The 20,182-nt window shown below is 47.2% G+C and overlaps 2 pseudogenes; both read right to left on the bottom strand.

Annotated features, from left to right (window-relative positions):
* Positions 1 to 10,021: 10,021 nt before the first annotated feature.
* On the bottom strand, positions 10,022 to 10,452 carry LOC142425988 (E3 ubiquitin-protein ligase PPP1R11 pseudogene; annotated as a pseudogene).
* Positions 10,453 to 17,160: 6,708 nt separating this feature from the next.
* Positions 17,161 to 17,592, bottom strand: LOC142426205 (ubiquitin-conjugating enzyme E2 D2 pseudogene; annotated as a pseudogene).
* Between the last annotated feature and the right edge of the window lie 2,590 nt (positions 17,593 to 20,182).

Genomic DNA, 20,182 nt, shown 5'->3' with positions numbered 1-20,182 from the left:
TGTTGGGAAGGTGAGCATCATAGAATGTCAATTTAATAGAAGAATGTATTCTTGCATTGAGGGAGTACTTGAGTGGAGGCCCAATGTCCTTCTGCTACCTTAATGCTAAACCTATAAATTTAAGCACATAGATCTATTTCCCCATCCTCATATATAAATATATTTTCATATGTACATGTTTTCATTTAGACCTCTATAAATGCCCTTTGCCTCCCAGTTCTTTCCTCTATTTCCTTTGACTTCCCTCCTGTCCCACTATCATGCTCAGTCCACACCAGGGTTTCAGCAATTCCTCTTAGTTGCATTACCCTTGACATGCCCAACCAGGCCTCCCACACCCTCCTCACCACCGATTTGGATTGCTTGTTGTTCCCTTGTCTCTGGGTTTATTAACACCACCTTTACCCCCTCCCCCTCTTCCATGTCCCCGCGGAACTATCGGTTCCCTTGTTATCTCCTCCAATTGTTCATCCAGCCTTATTTAGACAGACCTGCGGAGATAATAACATGCACAAAAACAAGACAGAGCACAACCAAGGAACAATATACAATAAAATAACAACAACAAACCAATGAAAAATGCAAAACAAAACAAAACACAAGAAAGAAAAGCTTGTAGTTAGTTCAAGGCTTGTTTGTTGTCCTTTAGGAGTGTTTTGCAGTGCAGTGTGTTGGGGAACCACACCCTGGCCCCAAAGTACACTTTCAGCATTCCCTGGGGACGTCGCTGCTCCATTCCCTTGCTGTTCTGTTGCACCCCTTCATGTTTTGCCTCTGTGTGGCGGGGTCTGATTGGGTGCAATTCCCACACTGTGTCTCCAGTGTTGTCCCCTGTAGGGCTATGGGTCAGTGAGGGATGTCCTGTCTCATAGTGGGGCCAGCCATGTGGTCCTCTCTGTTGACTGGCTGCTCTAATTGGGAACATCGACCTCCTGGCCTGGTGGGCCATGATGTGCTTCACTCTCTCCTCCTCCCCCTTCATCTGCTACAGTGTGCTCCAATCAGATATGTCCCTCTTCTGGAGCTGTAGATTCAGTGCTGTCCTTTGAAATAAATTCTTCTGAGGGGAGGAGCAGGTGTCCATTTAGGAGATGGTGTTGGGGCCGGCCCTCCAGACCTCTCCACTGGTTCCCTACTCCACGCCGGCATGTTGCATTCACATCTTGGAGCACTGGGTTGAAGTCTGGTCCCTCTCTCTGTGGAGACAAAAACCCTTTTCTTTATTATTATTTTTTCCTTTCCCCACCTCCCTTTTAGTTGTCTACCATGTGTATCCCTGTATTTGGTCTGGTCCCTGCCATATTACCTGGTCCTCACGCCAGGAATGTTTGTATACCATAGCTTTTTCCCTATGCCCCTTTTGCCTTTTTTAAAAAGCTTACCTCAGCAGTCTTTGAAGTTTTTCTATCTTTAAGTCAATGCTATCTTGATGTCAATTTTCTCTTTTTGACCCTCTGCGTGAGGTTGTTCTATGTGGTGATCTCTTATTTATGTTTGGTGAGTGTTGTTCTTCTGCCCATACTGGGTCGGCAATGATCTTTTGTAGGGATGGGTTTCTTCTAACGTATTCTTTGAGTTTTTCCTTGTCTGGGAAGACTCTTAATTCTCCATGTAGCTTGATTGATAATTTGTCTGGGTAGAGTATTCTTGGGTTTGCATTGTTTTCCTTCAATTTTTGGAATATGTTACTCCATTCTCTCCTCTTCTTCATAGTTTCTGCTGATAAGTCTGAGCATATTCTTATTTGGGAACCTATATATGTGATTGCTTATTTTTCCCTAGCTGCTCTCATGATTTTCTCCTTTTCCTCAAAGTTGGATAATTTAACTATTATGTGCCTTGGTGACGTCTTCTTGGGATTCAGTCTAGTTGGTTGTCTGGTTTTCATTCATTAAGCTGGGGAAGCTTTCCTCCAAGAATTCTCTCACTATTGTTGCAGATGACTACTTTGTTGTGTCTTCCTCTGGTAAGCCAATAATTCTAATGTTGTTCCACTTAATAGCATCAGACATAGCTCTTAAGTTTTCTTCAGCTTCTCTAATGATCTTATTAGATTTGTGTTCGTGTTCGTTAAAGTCTGCTTGGCTGTCCTCCAAGTCACTGATGCGGTTCTCTGATTCCTCCAGTCACTTCTCGAGGTCGGTGAGTCTGCTACTGGTTCTTGTTATCTCCTCCCTAAGCTCCTGTATTTCCCTTTGGTTTATGGCTTTTACCTCTTCTATCATTTCATCCTTTTTCTGTATTGTTTCCCTCATATCCTGTATGACTCCAAGTAGCATTCTGAAAATTTACTTCTGTGACAGCTCAATGTCTGCTTCCTCTATGAATGTCATGTTCAGGACATATTCTGCCATTGCCTTTTGTTTCCCCCGTTTTTTCGTTGAGGTCATTGGGGCTGATGGCTGTTTGTGTTGCTTTGTTTTAGAGGAGCCAGGTGCCATTTTCCAGGGAGTCGAAGAGTACTGACACTCTCTGGGAGACTTGTAGGAGTGCTTCTTCGAACTGCCTATAGCTTATTTCACTATGAAATTAACCTACCACTTTATCCTGTGGCTTCCCTCTCAGGGGAGTGACCCAGAAGGCTGGTGGGTTGCTGGCTTTGGTATTGCGGAGGTTGGGCAGAGGTTCCTGCAGCAGCTTGGAACATTGAGGAGTGTTGGACGAGCTGCTTATGCCCCCAGGCACACAGGCAGGAATTCCCCTGTAAGATGTTGAGAAGAATATCCCCTGGTGGAGGTTGGCAGTGCCTTTCCCAGCCTTGCTAGCTACACAGGGTGGAGCTCACCTAGCTGGGTGTGGCTCAGGCTTAAATGCCCTAAACTAAGGGGAGTGGTCTGGAGGTTAGCAGTAGTGTGTGAGAGACCAAGAAAGAGACAAAGATGAGGGAAAAAGTTAAAAAGCAAGCCTGCTGGACCTGTGGGGGGCAGGGAAGGAGGATATAGTGGAGATGGAAACAAAGCAGCAGTGTAGCTGAATTGTGATCCCCGCCAGTGGAGCTGCAAGGGTTTAGTCCCTGCTCTGAGGTGGCCACAGCAAGCTGTGGTTGTGTTGAGAAAAGGCCCCTGTGTAGCCCTCCAAGACCAAGGTGGGGCAGAGAGGAGCCGCAAGGGTCCATTCCCTTCCCCGAGGCTGGTGGTGACAAACTGTGGCTGTGTTGAGACCAAGCCGCCCTACAGTCACCAAATGGTCCCGGGCTCCAGCAGAGAGAGTGGCGGGTCCAAGGTCAAGCCCCAGCCGACCTCCTCTGAGGTAAGTCAAAAGCCCCCAGCCCCTTAAAATCCCATGGGTCTGTGTCTACTTATCTTTATGATGCTCTTCCTGCATTCCAGCAGTGTTGAATTCCACTCTAAGCAACTCTCCTGGGCTGAATTCTGCAGAGTCCCTCTGGTGTGTGTTACTCTGTCCCCATCTTGCCAGGAGTCTTGACTGTACATCTTTATGGAAGCAGGAAGTGTCATCTTCTCTCTCAGAATGGTGAGTGGGTTCAAACTGCTGACCTTGCAGCTCCACACATAACCCATGATGCCACCAGACTACAAAAAAACCCAAAGGAAACTCAGTGCCATCAAGTCAATTCTAAGTGTTAGGGAACCTATAGGACAGGGTAGACCTGCCCCTGAGGATTTCTGAAACCCCAGAGGGGGTAGTAAATGTTGTTGTTGTTGCTATCGTCGTTGTTAGGCACCAGGGAGTTGGCTCTGACCTGCAGCGACCCTGTGCACCACAGAACAAAACACTGCCCGGCCCTGCGCCATCCTCACCATGGTTCCTGTGCCTGAGCCCGTTGTTGCAGCCACTGTGTCAGTCCATCTCCTCGAGGGTCTTCCTCTTTTTCGTTGGCCTTCCACTTGACCAAACATGATGTCCTTCTCCAGGGACTGCTCTCTCATGACAACATGTCCAAAGTATGTAAGATGAAGTCTTGCCATATGGACCTCTCTGGCCTCGTGTCTTCCAATGCAGATCGGGTTCTCCTTTTAGCAGTCCGCGGTACTTTCAATATTCTTCTCCAGCACCACAATTCAAATGCATCGATTTTTCTTTGGTCTTCCTTATTCAATGCCCGAGTTTCACATGCATAGGATACCATGGAGAATTGCATGGCTTGGGTCAGGTGCACCTTAGTCCTCAAAGTAACATCCTGGCTTTTCAATACTGTCCAGAAGTCTTATGCAGAAGGTTTTCTTAACACATATGGTTTTTGATCTCTTGACTGCTGCCTCCATGAGCACTAATGGAGGATCTAAGTGAAGACAAAATTCTTGACAACTTTGAACTTTTATCTATTGATCATGATGTTACCTATTGGCTCGGTAGTGAGGATTTTGTTCTGCCTTACATTGACTTGTAATCCATACCGAAGGCTACCATCCTTCACCTTCATCAGCAAGTGCTTCAGGTCCCCCCACCCCCACTTTCAGCAAGCAGGTCTGTATCACCTGCATACTGCAGGCTGTAAATAAGCCTTCCTCCAATTCTGATGCCACACTCTTCTTCATATAATCCAGCTTCTCAATTATTTTCTCATCACACATATTAAAAAGTATGGGGAGAGGATACACGATACAACCATGACCGACACCTTTCCTGGTTTTAAATCACACAGCATTCATTCCCTTGTTCTGTTTGCACAACAGCCTCTGGATTCACATACAAATTCTGAATGAGCACAGTGAAGTGCTCTGGAATTTCCTTTCTTCTCAAGGTTATTCATACAGTTGAAGGCCTTTACCCTGACAAATGCCTTTGTCAATGAAACACAAGTACACAAGTAGGAATATTTCTGATATTCTCTGCTTTTAGCCAAGATCCATCCTTTTCTGAATTCAGCCTGAATTTCTCACAGTTCCCTGTCAATGTACTGCTGCAGCTGTTGGTTGACCTTAAGCAACATTTTACTTGTGTGTGACATCACTGATATTATTCTATAGCGTGAGTATTCTGTTGAGTCACCTTTCTTTGGAATGGGCACAGATAAGGATTTCTTCCAGCCAGTTGGCCAAATCTGTTGTTATAGATGAGTGAGTGCTTCTAGAGCTTCTTCAGCTTTCTGAAACATTTCAGTGGGTGTTACATCAGTTCCTGGAGCCTTGCTTTTGGCTAATGCATTCAGTGTAGTTTAAACTTCTTCCTTCGGTACTATTGGTTCTTACGCATCCACCACCTCCTGAAATGGTGGACTGTCGACTAGTTCTTTCTGACACAGTGATAAAGATGAGTAGCTAGTACTTACATGAATGCATCAGAAGGGTCTCAATGGCAATGGGCCTTTAATTTTGTTTTGTTTTATTTACATGTGTATGGAGGTCTGCTGTCAGGGGTTCAGGTGCTCAGCTGCTAAGGGCAAGGTCACTCATTTGAACCAACCAGCTGCTCTGCAGGAGAAATAGGTGGCAGCCTGTCCTTGTAAAAGTTTACTGTCTGGGAAACCCCATGGGGCAGTTCTACTCGGTCTCATAGGGTCACAATGAGATGGAATCAACTTGATGGTCGTGCCTTGGGTCTGGTCTGTATCCTCAGATACGCAGGCGAGGGCGGTTCCATGTTAGCATTCTCCTCTTCCATGCAGGGGACCTGGGCTCTATTCCTAAGCAACGAAGCTCAAGGGAAGCCCCCACCTGTCTGACAGCGTAGGCTTGAGTGCTGCTGTGACGGTGGATGTCAAAACTAGCCATTCCAAAGTGTAACAATTCTGTAACAATGATCCCATCCCATTCTGCATGGCGTCACTGTGAGTTGAGGGACGGTCAAGGGCAGCTAACAGCAGCAGAAACAATTTACCGGTACATTTCATAACTCATTTTGCTACTGTGATGAATCTGACCACCCCTGTAAAAGAGTCATTTGACCCCGAAGAGGGGTCGAGGCCCACATGTTGAGAACCACTGGTTTGAATCACCATTCAAAGAAGAAAAGCCCCTCACTGAACTGTCATTCTAATGCAATAGCCTTTGGAATGTTCCTCTTCATGGCTAGGATGTCCATTGGCAGTAAAATTGGTAAATATATTATTGGTGTATCCGTACAACACAGCTATGCGAACGAACGTGCTCACATCTACATACAACAATCTGTGAGGATTTTTTAAAAGCATGAGAAGAAAAAGGGTGACAGAGTGCTTTTGTTTGGATAAGGTTCCAAAACAGCCAAAATCGACTCATGATAGGAGAAATCGAGAAGGCAGGGTTTACCTTTGGGTCACCGGCGACGGAGAGGCAGCACGAGGAGAGCTTCCAGGGGGTAGTTTCTGCTTCTTGAGCGGAGACCTGGCTATTCATGTGTCTCTAACCATGACGCTTTAGCAAGCTGCACATTTCCATCTGCCAGGGGAGCGATTAAAAAAAATTGTTTTATTAGGGGCTCATACAACTCTTATCATAATCCATACATACATCAATTGTGTAAAGCACATTCGTACATTCATTACCCTCATTATTCTCAAAACATTTGCTCTCCACTTAAGCCCCTGGCATCAAGTCCTCATTTTTTCCCCTCCCTCCCCGCTTCCCACATCCCCTCCCTCATGAACCCTTGATAATTTATAAATTATTATTTTGTCATATCTTGACCTGTCCAATGTCTCCCTTCTGTTGTCCGTCCCCCAGGGAGGAGGTCACCTGTAGATTCTTGTAATCAGTCCCCCTTTTCCAACCCACCTTCCCTCTACCTTTCCAGTATGGCCACTCACACCACTGGTCCTGAAGAGATCATCGGCCCTGGATTCCATGTGTTTCCAGTTCCTATCTGTACCAGTGTACATCCTCTGGTTTAGCCAGACTTGCAAGGTAGAATTTGGATTATAATCGTGGGGAGTGGGGGAAGCATTTAGAAACTAGAGGGAAGTTGTATTTTTCATCCTTGCTACATCACACCCTGACTGGTTCGTCTCCTCCATGAGACCCTTCTGTAAGGGGATATCCAGTGGCCTACATATGGGCTTTGTGTCTCCACTCCGCACTCCCGCCCTCATTCACTATGGTAAGATTTTTTGTTCTGATGACACCTGATACCGGATCCCTTCAACACCTCGGGATCGCATGGCTAGTATGCTTCTTCCATGTGGTCTTTGTTGTTTCTGAGCTAGAGGACCACTTGTTTACCTTCAAGCATTTAAGATCCTAGACACTATATCTTTTGATAGCTTGGCACCATCAGCTTTATTCACTTCATTTGCTTATGCACCCATTTGTCTTCAGTGATCTTATCATGGAGATGAGCACACAATGACATGAGTTTTTGTTCTTTGATGCCTGATAAATGATCCCTTCAACACCTCCTGATCACACAGGCTGATGTGCTTCTTCCATGTGGGCTTTGTTGCTTCTGAGCTAGATGGCCGCTTGTTTACCTTCAAGCCTTTAAGACCCCAGATGCTATATCTTTTGATAGCCGGGCACCATCAGTTTTCTTCACCACATTTGCTTATTCACCCGCTTTGTCTTCAGCGGTTGTGTCGGGAAGGTGAGCATCATAGAATGCCAATTTAATAGAAGAATGTATTCTTGCATTGAGGGAGTACTTGAGTGGAGGCCCAATGTCCTTTTGCTACCTTAATAGTAAACTTATAAATATATGCACATAGATCTATTTCCCCATCATCATATATAAATATATTTGCATATGTACATGCCTTTATCTAGACCTCTATAATTGCCCTTTGCCTCTCAGCTCTTTCCTCTATTTCCCTTGACTTCCCTCCTGTCCCACTATCATGCTCCGTCCCCACCAGGGTTTCAGCAACTCCTCTTTGTTACATTACCCTTGATCATGCCTTACCAGGCCTCCTACACCCACCTCACCACCGTTTTGGATCATTTGTTGTTCCCTTGTCCCTGGGTTTGTTAACATCACTACCTTTACCCCAACCTCCCCCTCTCCCATGTCCCTCCGGAACTGTCAGTCCTGTTGTTTTCTCCTCCAGATTGTTGATCCAGCCTCTCTTATTTAGACAGACCTGTGGAGATAATAACATGCACAACAATAAGACAGAGCAAAACCAAGTATCAATATACAACAAAACAATGGCAAACAAACAAACAAAACACAGAAACAAACAAAGAAAAGCTTATAGTTAGTTCAAGGATTGTTTGTTGACCTTTAGGAGTGTTTTCTAGTCCAGTCCGTTGGGGCACCACGCCCTGGCCCCAAAGTCCACCTTCAGCATTTGCAAGGGGCGTGGTTTTCTGTGTATACATATTTTGCTTTCATGAAGTGATTCTTTCAGTATGGATCATACATCAGAGTGGATAAAAAAAACCCTTACAACTGGATTAATAAGCAACATCATGATAAACAGAGCAAAATATTGACCCTCTCAAGAATTTCATTTTACTGGAATTCAAATGTCAGTGGCGTGGTAGCAACAGTCAAGAAATCTACAGCATATTCCATCGAGCAAATCTGTGGCCAAAGGCCACCTGAAAGTGTTAAAGAGCAGAGAGGCCGCTTTGAGGAGTAAGGGCTGCCCGCTCCAAACCATAGTATTTTTTGAAGCATAACTAACTGATGCCTTCAACACCTCGTGATCACACAGGTTGGTGTGCTTCTTCCATGTGGGCTTTGTTGCTTCTGAGCGGGCCAATGAATAAAAAAGATCTAAGAAGAATTGAGGCATTGAACTGACGGTGCTTGTCAAGAATATTGAAAGTACCATGGACTGCCAGAAGAACAAAACTTCCACCCTGTCTTGGAAGAAGTATAGACAGAATGCTTCTTAGACGCAATGATGGGGAGACCTTGTCTCATGTGCTCTGGATGCATCATCAGGAGCATCCAGTACCTGAAGAAGGACACCATGCTTGGTGAAGCAGAAGGCCAGAGAAAAGAGGAAGGCGTTTGACGAGAGGGTTTGGCCCCGTGGCTGCAGCAATGTGCTCAAGCATAGGAAGGCTGATGAGATCGGCACGGGACCAGGTAGCATTTAATTCTGACTTTACGGCACCAAACCACCACCACAAGATTTTCTTTAAAATACCTGGGGTGCCAGCCTTGGCATCCTCCTAGCGGTGCCTGCTTTGTCAGTTTCCCATCCCTTGTCCCTGTTACAACCCCTGCCTGTGGGGTGGCTCAGGATGTGGGCGTGGCTCAGGCTATCACAATATACCTTCCTCCCCTGGGCACTGTGTGCTCTTTTTTTTTTTTTTTTTTGTGATGTTGGGTTATTTATTTTGTGCATCTGTGGCAGGAGGAAATAAATGCTATTATCAGTGGTGGGATGGGTTTGATTGATCTTTGCAACCGTGCTTGGTAAATGATACCCAGATCCCGTAAGGAAGATGTAAGGGGGTGAGGGGTGCACTCCAGTCTCTCTACGTGCTCCCTTCCTATTCCTCCGCTAAGAATCCAGCGTTCTGGGACTCGGTCTCTTCGGGCTCAGACACTGGCACACCAAGGACTGAGGAGACAGTGGGCTCTGAGCGACCAGTCAGGGAACTAGCTTCCCCAGGAATCCCAGACCTGCTGAGAAGGGGCAGAGAGGGCACCCTATATCTTGTTCGGGTTTTCCATTGGAGGCAAGCCTGGCAAATGGGTCTCTCCTCTAAATAGCCTGAGGGAGTGAGGGGAAGGGGGCAGGGCTCCTGAGACCTCACAGGACTAGGAGTCAGGATTGCATACATATGTTAATGGAAGAACTTCTACACCAGGCCCGGGGAGCATAACTAGGACCAGACTGCTGGGAATCTGACCGGGACCCTGGCAGTGGAGGTTGGGGCCGTTGAAACCCAATATAAGTGTTTGGGGCTCAAGTAGCAAGTGCAGGGGGCTGAGCTAACTGATCCCAGGGCTGGTTGGGTCCTTTGGCAGTGAGAACAAAGGAGAAGGGTGGGGCCAGGACCCTTCCAGGGGAGGGGCTGGGTATCAGGGGGAACGATGAGGGCTAGAGGAACCCAGAAGCCTGAGTTCTGAAATAGCAGCAAGTAGGAGTTCCAGGAGCTCTGTCCACTCTCCTCTCCTTTTCTCTAGCAGGCAGAGGGCAGGGGAAGAGGGGGCCTAGAGAAGGGATTAAACCAGGGGTCTAGCCCCCAAGTAGCCACATGGATACACTCAGGGCCAGACAGACACCAGAATGGAAGGGGAGAGGAATTTAGTGCTGCATTGGCCCTGGAGGGGGCTGGGAGGGGTCCGGTGGCTGGGGCAGGGTGCTGGGGGTCTGATCCTGGGATGTACGACTTGGTCCTTTGTGGTGGCCCGGGACACAGTGGGTATGACCACAGCCTTCCTCGTCCTCCCATCGCTCTCTGTGGAGCTCTCACCAAAGGCCCGAGGTTTCTCATAAATACAGCAGCATTTGGATGAGCGGCGCCCCGTGTGCTCATTGTCCACAGTGTCACTGGTCCATTCCACCTTTTTCTCTGGCTTCCGTTTCCGAAGTTTGATGGTGAGGCTCCAGTTCTTGGGCTCAGTTGTCACGGTAACCATTGTCTCACTCAGCCCAGCCCCTGCATCAGCCATGGCTAAGAGGCAGAGGAGCGGGTGGAGGGGACGAAGAAGGATGAGACACCCTTCCCTTTTTCTGTGTTTCTGAGATCTCAGCGAACGGGTATCGGACTCGGAGGAGAAGCCAGTATCTTCCCCTTTCTTTCCCCCACCCACCTCCTCCAGGGCCTAGGCTTCCCCCACTGTGTGCTTCTATGTGTGGGGGTCACAGGAACTGAAGGCACAGGAGTCAATCAGACCCTCTCCCTAGGATAAACATTCCTGTAAGACGGGCACTGCTAAGCTTGGGTGCTTTCTTAGTTTCCTAGGGCTGCCAGAACAAAATGCCACAGGTGGGTGGCTCTAAAGAACGTATCTTTATGGACCCTTAGGTTTAGAGAATAGGACAGGGGTTCTCAAGCTGTGGGTCACGACCCCTTTGAGGGTTGCACGACCCTTTCACAGGGGTCGCCCGATTCAGAACAGTAGCAAAACGACAGTGAGGAAGTAGCAATGAGAATAATGTGATGGTTGGGGGGTCACCACCACACGAGGAACGACACTAAAGGGTCGCGGCACGTGGCAGATTGAGAACCACGGGAATAAAAGTTCAGATCAGGGCATCTGCTCTGGAGGAGGAACCTTCCTTGTCGGTGACCCTCTGTGATCCTGGGCCTGTGTCTATTTAGTCCTCTTTATAAGACACCATTCAGAAGGGATTAGGTTTAGGACCTACTCTGGTACAGCCAGATTCACGTAACAAAACAGTCCTCCTCTTTCCAAACAGGATCATATTTACAGGTCATAACTTTGGTATAATTTTGAGGAGGGCACTGTTTAAACTACATGGGGTACCAATGGCTGTATTTTCCACCAGTGGGAGCAAATCTGCCTTGAGTAGAACAGAAGGAGGGTCCCGGCAAAGAGAGGCAGAGGCAGAGGGAGGTGGAAAGAGATCCAAGTTCTCAGAATTTCCCCAGCACCTTCATTTCTTTTGGTTCTGTGAGTTACTCTGGTTTTGTTCCCAGCTGGATGAAGCAAGAAACTGCTTTTCCTGCTTACCCGTATTTAGCTTGGCTTCTCGTTCTGCGTTTCCGAAAGTCCTTTCAGTTGCTTTTGCTCTCATTGCCACATGGTGTCGCTGCTGAAACGTTCCTAAGGGAAACTGATCGCCAAGTTGTAAACGTGGGAAAAATACATTTTATTTAGCGTGTGCAGCAAGGAAGGAACCTTGGTGGTGTAGTGATTACGAGTTGCCTGCAATCTGCCTGGTCACCAGGTCGAAACCACCAGCACTCCTGGAAACAGCTACTGTGTCAGAAACCCACAGGGACTTGCTGTGAGGCAGCACTGACTTGATGGCAGTGAGGTTTTTGTGTGCAGCGAAAAGAAGTGGGAAACGGAGTGGGGTGCCCTCCCATCTGTGTCTACCCAAGATGGAAAATGTGGATTTAGAATCAGGGGAGTTTTGATTCCTTTCATAGATAAACTAATGACTACCGGTCGCTTTTCCAATTTTTGGGGTCATGATAGGAGAATATTTTATTGACCTAACAGACTGGGATGGGGGAGGCCTTTGTTCTGAGGAGGACACTCCTAGGTCAAACTCCCTACTTCTAATTGGTCCTGTGTGACTGTTCCCATCAACTTATCTGTCTTCCTCCTAGACAAACCACCTGCCTTCCCAATGCCCCAGGGACATGGATCAAGGCCTTTCCCCGCCTCCTTGCGATTTTTCCTGGTCACTGTGGTCAGTAGGGTATGTGGCAAGTCTTCAAGATGGCATTTGGACCGTGTCAAAGTTTAGGGAGGAATCAGGGCTCTGATTGCAGGCCACAGACTTCTGCAGAACAAATGCCTTGGGGTTTCAGGCATTGATGCAAAACGTAGACAATCTTATTACCTGGTACTGCTGCTGGTGTCTTCATGTCCTGGATCATGGATGATGATGATGATGATGATGATGATGATGATGATGATGATCTGGGCCTGGGTTTAGACAAACCCTTCATCTCTTGGGGAAATGAATGTTCTCAGGCCTGCCACCCAGTCTGGGAATAATGCTGAGCAGGCACACCCCCACAGACTCCACTCCTCCAGGGCCAGGGACTTTGGAATCCCTGCCATTTTCCTGGTTTAGCAGCCGGCGCCCCATCCCTCAGCTCCTTATGTTTATGCCCAGTCTCACAGCCCTTCCCCCCAGGTCTGGGTTTTGACTTAGCAACTTCAGTCACACATTGTGCCCTCAGCTACTTTTGTTTCCCCACGTCCTGCATTCTGGCCCCTAGAATGGGAGACATTCTCTCTCGGGCCAGGCCCTGTCTCCATTTCCTGATCCTGTGTGTGTGTGTGTGTGTGTGTGTGTGTGTGTGTGTGCGCGTGCGCTTAGGACTGGGGGGTGAGGGGAGGGACAGGGGTTGTTCAGACTGAACAAGTTGGTTCTTCAATGAAAATTGGGAAAACACCTATCGTGAGGCACACACACACACACACACACACACACACGACCGCTTAGTTTTAATTTCTGCCAAAAAGAATAATTGTTATATGGAGATAATTTCAGAAGGCCCTGTAGATTGGTTATAATGATATGAATCCGTTCTTTGGCGTACCATGTTATGTGATAGTGGAGTGGGCAGAAAGGGGGCTACCGTTGATTGATGGCCAGGTGTTAATTCTCACACTTCTATCAGGTCATTAAATAGTTGTTATTATTATCCCAGTTATATAAATGAGGAAACTGAGGCTCCGAAAATTTGGGTAATGACACACTCTGGCTCTAGTGGATCCGTAACGGACATGAGCAGTCTAATTTGAAATCTGGGTCTGCTAGAGATGTATCAGGCTTTTTGTGTTTTCCTGGGGTCGCCTAATACTTTTCCCATGGATCTGTAAGGAGATATTAGATCATTATCACCCTGTAACCATGATTGAACCTAAAATCAGCTTTTTCTGATAAAGCCCCTCCCTGGCTTTTAAAAAATTAAATGATGTTTACCTGGAACCAAGAGCACCTTGGGGAGAACCCCCCCATAGAACAATAGCTATAGCCACTGCTGCCTGGGGTGTCAGGCTCCCCACTAAGTCCTTTATAAAGATAACTAGTTACTTGATGAGCCCCAGTCATCTTGGGATACATTTGAGACGGTTTTATTTTCAATAACTGGACCAACTCATCTCTGTCAGAACCACCTCCCACTAGATGTAGGTATTTTAAGACAGTGTTCTAGAGCAGTGGTTCTCAACCTCCCTAATGCCGTGACCCTTTAATACAGTTCCTCATGTTGTGGTGACCCCCAACCATCAAATTATTTTCATTGCTACTTCTTCACTGTCATTTTGCTACTGTTAGGAATGGTCATGTAAATATCTAATATGCAGGATGTATTAGGCGACCCCTGTGAAAAGGTCATTGGACCCCCAAAGGGCATGCGACCCACTGGCTGAGAGCTGCTGATGTAGAGGAAATTTGTTTCCCATTCAATCCTTCACAGATAGTTTGTTTCATGACACTGATCAAAAGCCCCACAATGTAACAGCACTCCTCCCCCTTCTCCCCTGGGCTCCCTTTCCATTCATCCTTCCCTCCCTCCCTTCCCAGCTGTATCCGGGCAAAGGCTGCCCTGCCATCTGCTCTGGTTGCTTGTTCTAAGGAGTGTGTCCTTCCTAGCACTACTGGTTGGCGGAGCCTCCCTGGGGTGAGTTCCAGTCCCCAAGCAAAAGGCATCTGAGGGCCATAGCCTCAGTCTCTAACAGACCAACAAGTCTGACTTTTTAAAAGACATTTTGTTCCATCTTTCTCTCGAGGGCCTCGTATTTTGTTCTCTTCCAAAGCAGATTAGCAGTGGTAACTGGCCCCCCCTAGTCTGTCTGGTGCATGGCCCTGGGAGGCAGGATTCCCATGCTCTTTTGGACTAATTGTTTCTCTGTGCTTTTCCTCCTCTTCACTCTTCCCCCCCTCCTTTTATTTTCCTGGAGTGGGATAGACCAATAGTTTCACCTTAGACGGTGAGTTAATTAGTTTATTGTGCCAACCTGGCCGATAAACACAGGTGGGGTTAATTGAAGGGCGGAGGGATACATGGCTCGGTGAGCCTCGCCTTTCGAGTTCTTGGGTCTCTTTCTTTGTGATGGTCAGACCAGGGTGTAGCTGCCTTAGCCAGTTCCCTGCTTCAGCTGGCAAGGCCAACTTCCTGCAAGACACCCCTGAGGAGAAGCCACATGGACCTACCCTGATGCAGCTCTGGGTGCTGGAGCAGCTGTGTGGAGACCCCTGTCAATGATGAGGTGCTTACATATTCACTGATTCGGCTTTCTCCCTGTAGTCGGCGTCATTGCATCTGTTTTGTGAGATGGAGGAGGACTTTGTGGAGTGGTGCTGGACATATGGGTTAATGGGTTGATGTTGAACTTGTAGGCTTGGGCAGCACTGGGTCGGGATGTTTTCTTGATGTGCACTTAACCTTTATATAAAACTCTCTCTTATACATGAGTTTCTGTGGATTTGTTTCTCTAAAGTACGCAGACAGCTACTCATAAACTTAAAAGATTTTTTTCATGGTGCATTGCGTGCAGGTTTACAGTGCAGATTAGTTTTCTGTTCAAGAACACACATGGATTTTGTTTGATGTTCCCAGAGAGAACATCACGTATCCCAGCTCCTTTTACTGCTGGTCGCCCTCGGGGCAATGCTGCCCTGTCGATCTCACAGGGTGGATCGTCTAAGGTACACAGACCTCTCTACTATTCTTGTTATTTTTATAGACCTTTTTTTTGGGGGGGGTCAAAATTGAGCCATGGGGATGCATTCAATTCCAGACCTGCAGGAGTGCCACCAGTCTCTCTGTCTAACCAGTGAGTCTGGTCTTTAAAAATGAATTTTACTTTCCCCCCACACGTTTCTCCTACGCCACCCAGGATTTCTAACACGAGCCTTTCAGAGCGATTGTGTGGTGACAGCTAAGCACCATGTAGTTCCGGTCTCAGGGCTGTGAAGACAGATGGGTTTTTTGGTTGTCATTTGGTTTTAAACCAGAAGCAGCGGGCATCTACTCCTCACTTTCTGTGCAAGAGTGTGGACATGCATTTGAAAGAACCTGGTGGCTGAAGAGCATCAGCCCCGGCCTCTGCGCTGGCCTGGTTTACAGTGAGAGCAGGCAAAGGGGAGGAGAAAAGTTTACTTGCCTAGTTCACATGAACCATGTTTCTGGAAAACAGGGTTGTTTACAGGTTTCAAACTGCATTTTACTCGAGCCAAGGGAAGACGTTCAAAGAGCCTCATGCAGTACAGTTTAACATTGGATGACCATCCTGCAAAGGTGAGCGCAGAGCAATTCTGCTCAGGTTGCCCAGGTTTGGTCAATGTCACTCTTTCACAGCCACCTTACCAAGGCTCAACTCAGCACATGGCAAGGCCTTTGTGTTCGCTGTCCTGCGTCTCAAGGGGATGTGGCAAGGTTTGGGGGTCATGCAGTTCAGTGTCATTCACCAAACAGACTTCTTATTGAGTTCCACAGTCTTGCTCCGGGAATGCTGCCCCGCCAAGGTTTAAGGGCATGCTTTGTAAGCTTGTGCCCCTTCTTGTTCGGTGGCATTGCTCTCAAGCAATCCTTGCTCCTATGGAAACGGAAATCGTTTCATGAGCTCCAGCTCACAACCACTAGAAAGGAAATCATTTCAGGGGTGGTGGGAAAGCCCCCTGGAATCGCAGCTAGACCAAGTTCCTGAAATCAAAAAGGCCTACTCACACCAAGTGATAGGCAATGACTTGAGGGATCCGTGTATTACACAGATTAATCGTTCTTGAATGCCCAGACTGCAGAGCAGCAGCTGGCCGTAGTGGAGCCCTGGTGGCATAGTGGTTGTGCATTTGGGCTGCTAACTGCTAGGTCAGCAGTTCAAGACCACTAGCTACTTCTTGGGAGAAAGACAAGGCTTTCTACTACCATAAATACACACAAGGATCTCCATCAACTGAATTGTCACCCTCACATGCATATAGACCTAAGCAATTAAAATCATAGAGAAATAAAAGCTCTTATCTATGGATGAACTGAGAACCCACATACAAACCAAAGGCATGAAGGAGAAAAAGAGAGGCCGAAAGGACGAGGGTTGAGGGGGTGAGATGTCAGGTAGGAACAAAGCCCGCATGCTTTCTCTGTCCCGGTAGCTCCAGTCCATGTGATGCTGACCAGCCACACTCAGACCTCAACATACAGGCGGTGTGGGTACAGTTTAGTCTGGCAGGTCCTTACTCTCCCCCAACATGCAGGTGGGTCCTTCAGAACAGAATGATACAGAAACAAAACAGCTTATTTTTTTGCCTTGCTTTTCTTAACTGTTATACGTTTAAAAGGAAAGCCACACCAGACACACCACCCCTTCTTCGCCAAATCTAAATCAGGGAGGAGAGTTTTCAGTCTCCCACCTAGGTAAAGCCTGGAGAACTGTCTCTCTCTCTCTCTCTCTCTCTCTCTCTCTCTCTCTCTCTCTCTCTCTCACACACACACACACACACACACACCTCTCTGCTAGGAGGCAATGCTGGCACAGGAGTAACAACATTTCTAGTGTTTTGTTCCAAGCCTGGCTCCCACGCAGCACTGCCGTCTCAGGTACACCTGTGCACAGCGAGGCAGGCGCGGGCTCAGAGAAAGCAGTTGGTGGAAATCAGAGGGCCTTGCTCGGTCTGTCAGAGCTCCCCTATCTTGACTGACAGAGGCTGTCCAATAATCTATTTCATTACATTGCACACTTCTGAGTCCATGCGCAAGCTATTCGGTTATATTTTTCTCTATGTGTTTTGTGGATCCAGGCACTAAAGGGTCCCCTGGATTGGGATCACACGTCAGAGCACAACAGATGGACCAGAGTGCTTTTGAAAGCATGCTAGAGACCACTGTGACCCTAAAATATCACGACACATGCTGCCATGACTGTTACTATTTCGATGGAAAATTCGTGTCGTTAATGCAACTTTAGGTGGTTTAAAGGCATAATGTTTTAGGAAATGAATTGTCAAGAACAATACTCCACCCTGAGAGGGACTGTCATTTGGTTCCATTATTATAGATGCCAATGGAACATAATAGCCCCATAGGACCTGCTGGACACTGTGCTGGGGGGGTCCTGTGCCAGGTCATTCAATTCCTTATGCATTCTGTTCAGAGCCATCATGGGAGGTGGGTGACCACGGCACCCTGGGACAGGAACAGGGCAAGCGACTAGGAGGCAGTCTTCAAATGGATGACAACTCAATGTAAAGAAACCCCAAATCCTCATAACTGGACCAATAGGTAATATTATGATAAATGGAGAAAAAAATTGAAATCGTCAAAGATCATCTTGCTTGGATCCACAATCAATTCTAAGGGAAGCCCCCATCAGGAGATCAAAGCAGGCATTGGGTAAATCTGTAACACAAGACCTCCTTAAAGTGTGGAAGGAGGGATGCTAATTTGAAGATTAAGGTGTGCCCGACGCCGAATTACTCTGGGGTATAAAACTCTCTCATAAACACATATGAGTGCCTCGATCCGTTTCTCTAGTCAACCCCGTTTAATACAATGACGTCCATCAACTTCCTGAACAAATGAAAATGCCAGCTCAGTACATTTGGAGTTTGTTCCACCAGGTCAGACTGTTAATCAAGCTTTCTATTTAGAGGTTCTGAAAAGATAGTAGTGTGTGACAGGAAAGGCCTGATTTGTGGCAGAGGGGGACTGGTGTTGCCCCCACGACAATGCACTTGCGCACACAGCCCTCTCAGTGCACCAGTTTTTTGGCAAAAGGCAGCAGGCATCTCTGCCCTACGCACCTCACTCACCTGATCTCACTCCCCGTGACTTCTTTTTGTCTCTGAGAATGCAGAGGGATATGAAAGGACAGCAAGTTGACAACGCGGAAGAGATGAAGAAAAAAATGAGGGAGGTGCTCTAAGCCACCCAGATGAGTTTGAAAAAATGTTCCTCAGAATGGAATGACAGGTTTGACAAATGTTTTAAGAGCCATAGAGAGTACTTTAAAGGTGATAAGGTTGTTTTGTAAAAAAATACATAGCTTTGAAAATTTTTTTTCTTCATTTTTTTGGGGGGAGTACCCCCTCATCTATAGGTCATTATGAGTTGAGCCAACTCAACAGCACCTAGCCAGAACAACCAGCAAGCAACGAAACATTTCTCATGGGTGTGCTTTGTGCATTCTTGAAGGTCACACTGGTAAGTGATCTGGCCATTCTGTAGGTCACTTCCTGCACGGCTGTATTCTGTGATCATCCTCCCTCACCGCTGCCCGAGCTGCCAGTGAGCATAATATCCACTAACAGACATAAAGGGAGCCCAGGCTGCACAGTGGTTAGCGCACCCAGCTGCCACCCGGAAGGTCAGTGGTTCAAATACACCAGCCACTCGGTGGGAGTACGATATGGCAGTCTGCTCCTGTGAATACCGATAGCCTTTGACATCCAGGGGGACAGTTCTTCCCTGAACTTGGGAGTCACTGTGGAATGGAATCCACTTGATGAGAGTGGGCGTGGGCTCACAAGCATACCATGAAGCCTGGGCTTTGAAGAATCTGAGAACCCCGGAACTCTGGTAGGCATCCTTCTTGGGCAAAAGGACGCAGTTCTCTGGTGCTGCTTTATCTAGCCCCCTCTGAGCAGGGCAGCAGGTAATGTGTTTCACACAGGGATCTTCTACTTTTATTCTCTCTTTTAAAAAAATCTCGTATTTATTCCCCTTATCTTGCCCCTTTCCCTCTCTGACGTCTGCACATTTTATTGGACCCTGAGACATGGCTGTCTGAGGAGAGGAGCGAGGAGCTGAAACATGCTTCTCCCAAACTGGGGCATGCTGGGATGTGAGCTAAGCCTGTGGCTAGGAGCCAAACAGTGGGAAACTAGGCCGATGTTGATGTGCTCTGCTTTACTCATCCCTGCCCTGTGTGTGCTACACGTGATCAACACCTGTCCGGTCCGGGCTCTGCTCTAAACCATTCTGCTTTTGAAGGATGTACACTACAATGACATTGCACTTCCAAGTGGCATCTGATTCATAAACAGATCGTATACAGGCTTTAAAGAGCACTGAGTCCTTTTATCGTCATCATCATTATGACACATTGTATTGGTTAAATCTTTAAAGCGTTGAAAATAAGGCTGTCACTCAGAAGATTAAGGTGTAAACCATGGTATTTAAAGATTAAAACCATGGTATTTTCGATTGACAGAATGACAGTGGAAATGTCTGAACCAGCTAACAAGGCACTGGAAGCACTCACTCTTCTATGCCAATTAAAAAGGCCAACCGAATGGAAGAGATCCATATTTGTGCCCCAGGGGGCCAAGAGAGTGTGGAAAGTATTGAATAACAACACTGCTATCACATACAAGTAAAAGACATGGCATTGTGCTGCGCTGCTGAAGCTCTACTGTGCACAACTTCTTTAAAGTGTCGAAGAGCCAGAATGTCACTTTAAGGACTCAGGTGTGCAGCCTGTGCTTCACGAGGTGTCGACAGGACCAGGTAACAGGCATCATCAGAAGACCACAAATAAAAAACCATATTGTTGAGAACGAAGGGGGGGTCACAGCAGAGACCCCAAACCCATCTTTAGACAATGGGACATGCCCTCACAGAAGGGTCACAAGGAAGATATGAGTCAACCAGGGTGCAGTATAGCATGAGGAAACACACAATACTCCTCTGGTTCCTAGAGGCTTCCTCACCCCCACTATCATGACCCCAATCCTGCCTTTCACTGCAGG

Source organism: Tenrec ecaudatus, chromosome 14 (assembly GCF_050624435.1).
Source record: "Tenrec ecaudatus isolate mTenEca1 chromosome 14, mTenEca1.hap1, whole genome shotgun sequence".
In the NCBI taxonomy this organism is placed as follows: Eukaryota; Metazoa; Chordata; class Mammalia; order Afrosoricida; family Tenrecidae; genus Tenrec; species Tenrec ecaudatus.
The sequence above is the reverse complement of the archived record's forward strand: the minus strand, read 5'-3'. Positions and strand labels throughout refer to the sequence as shown.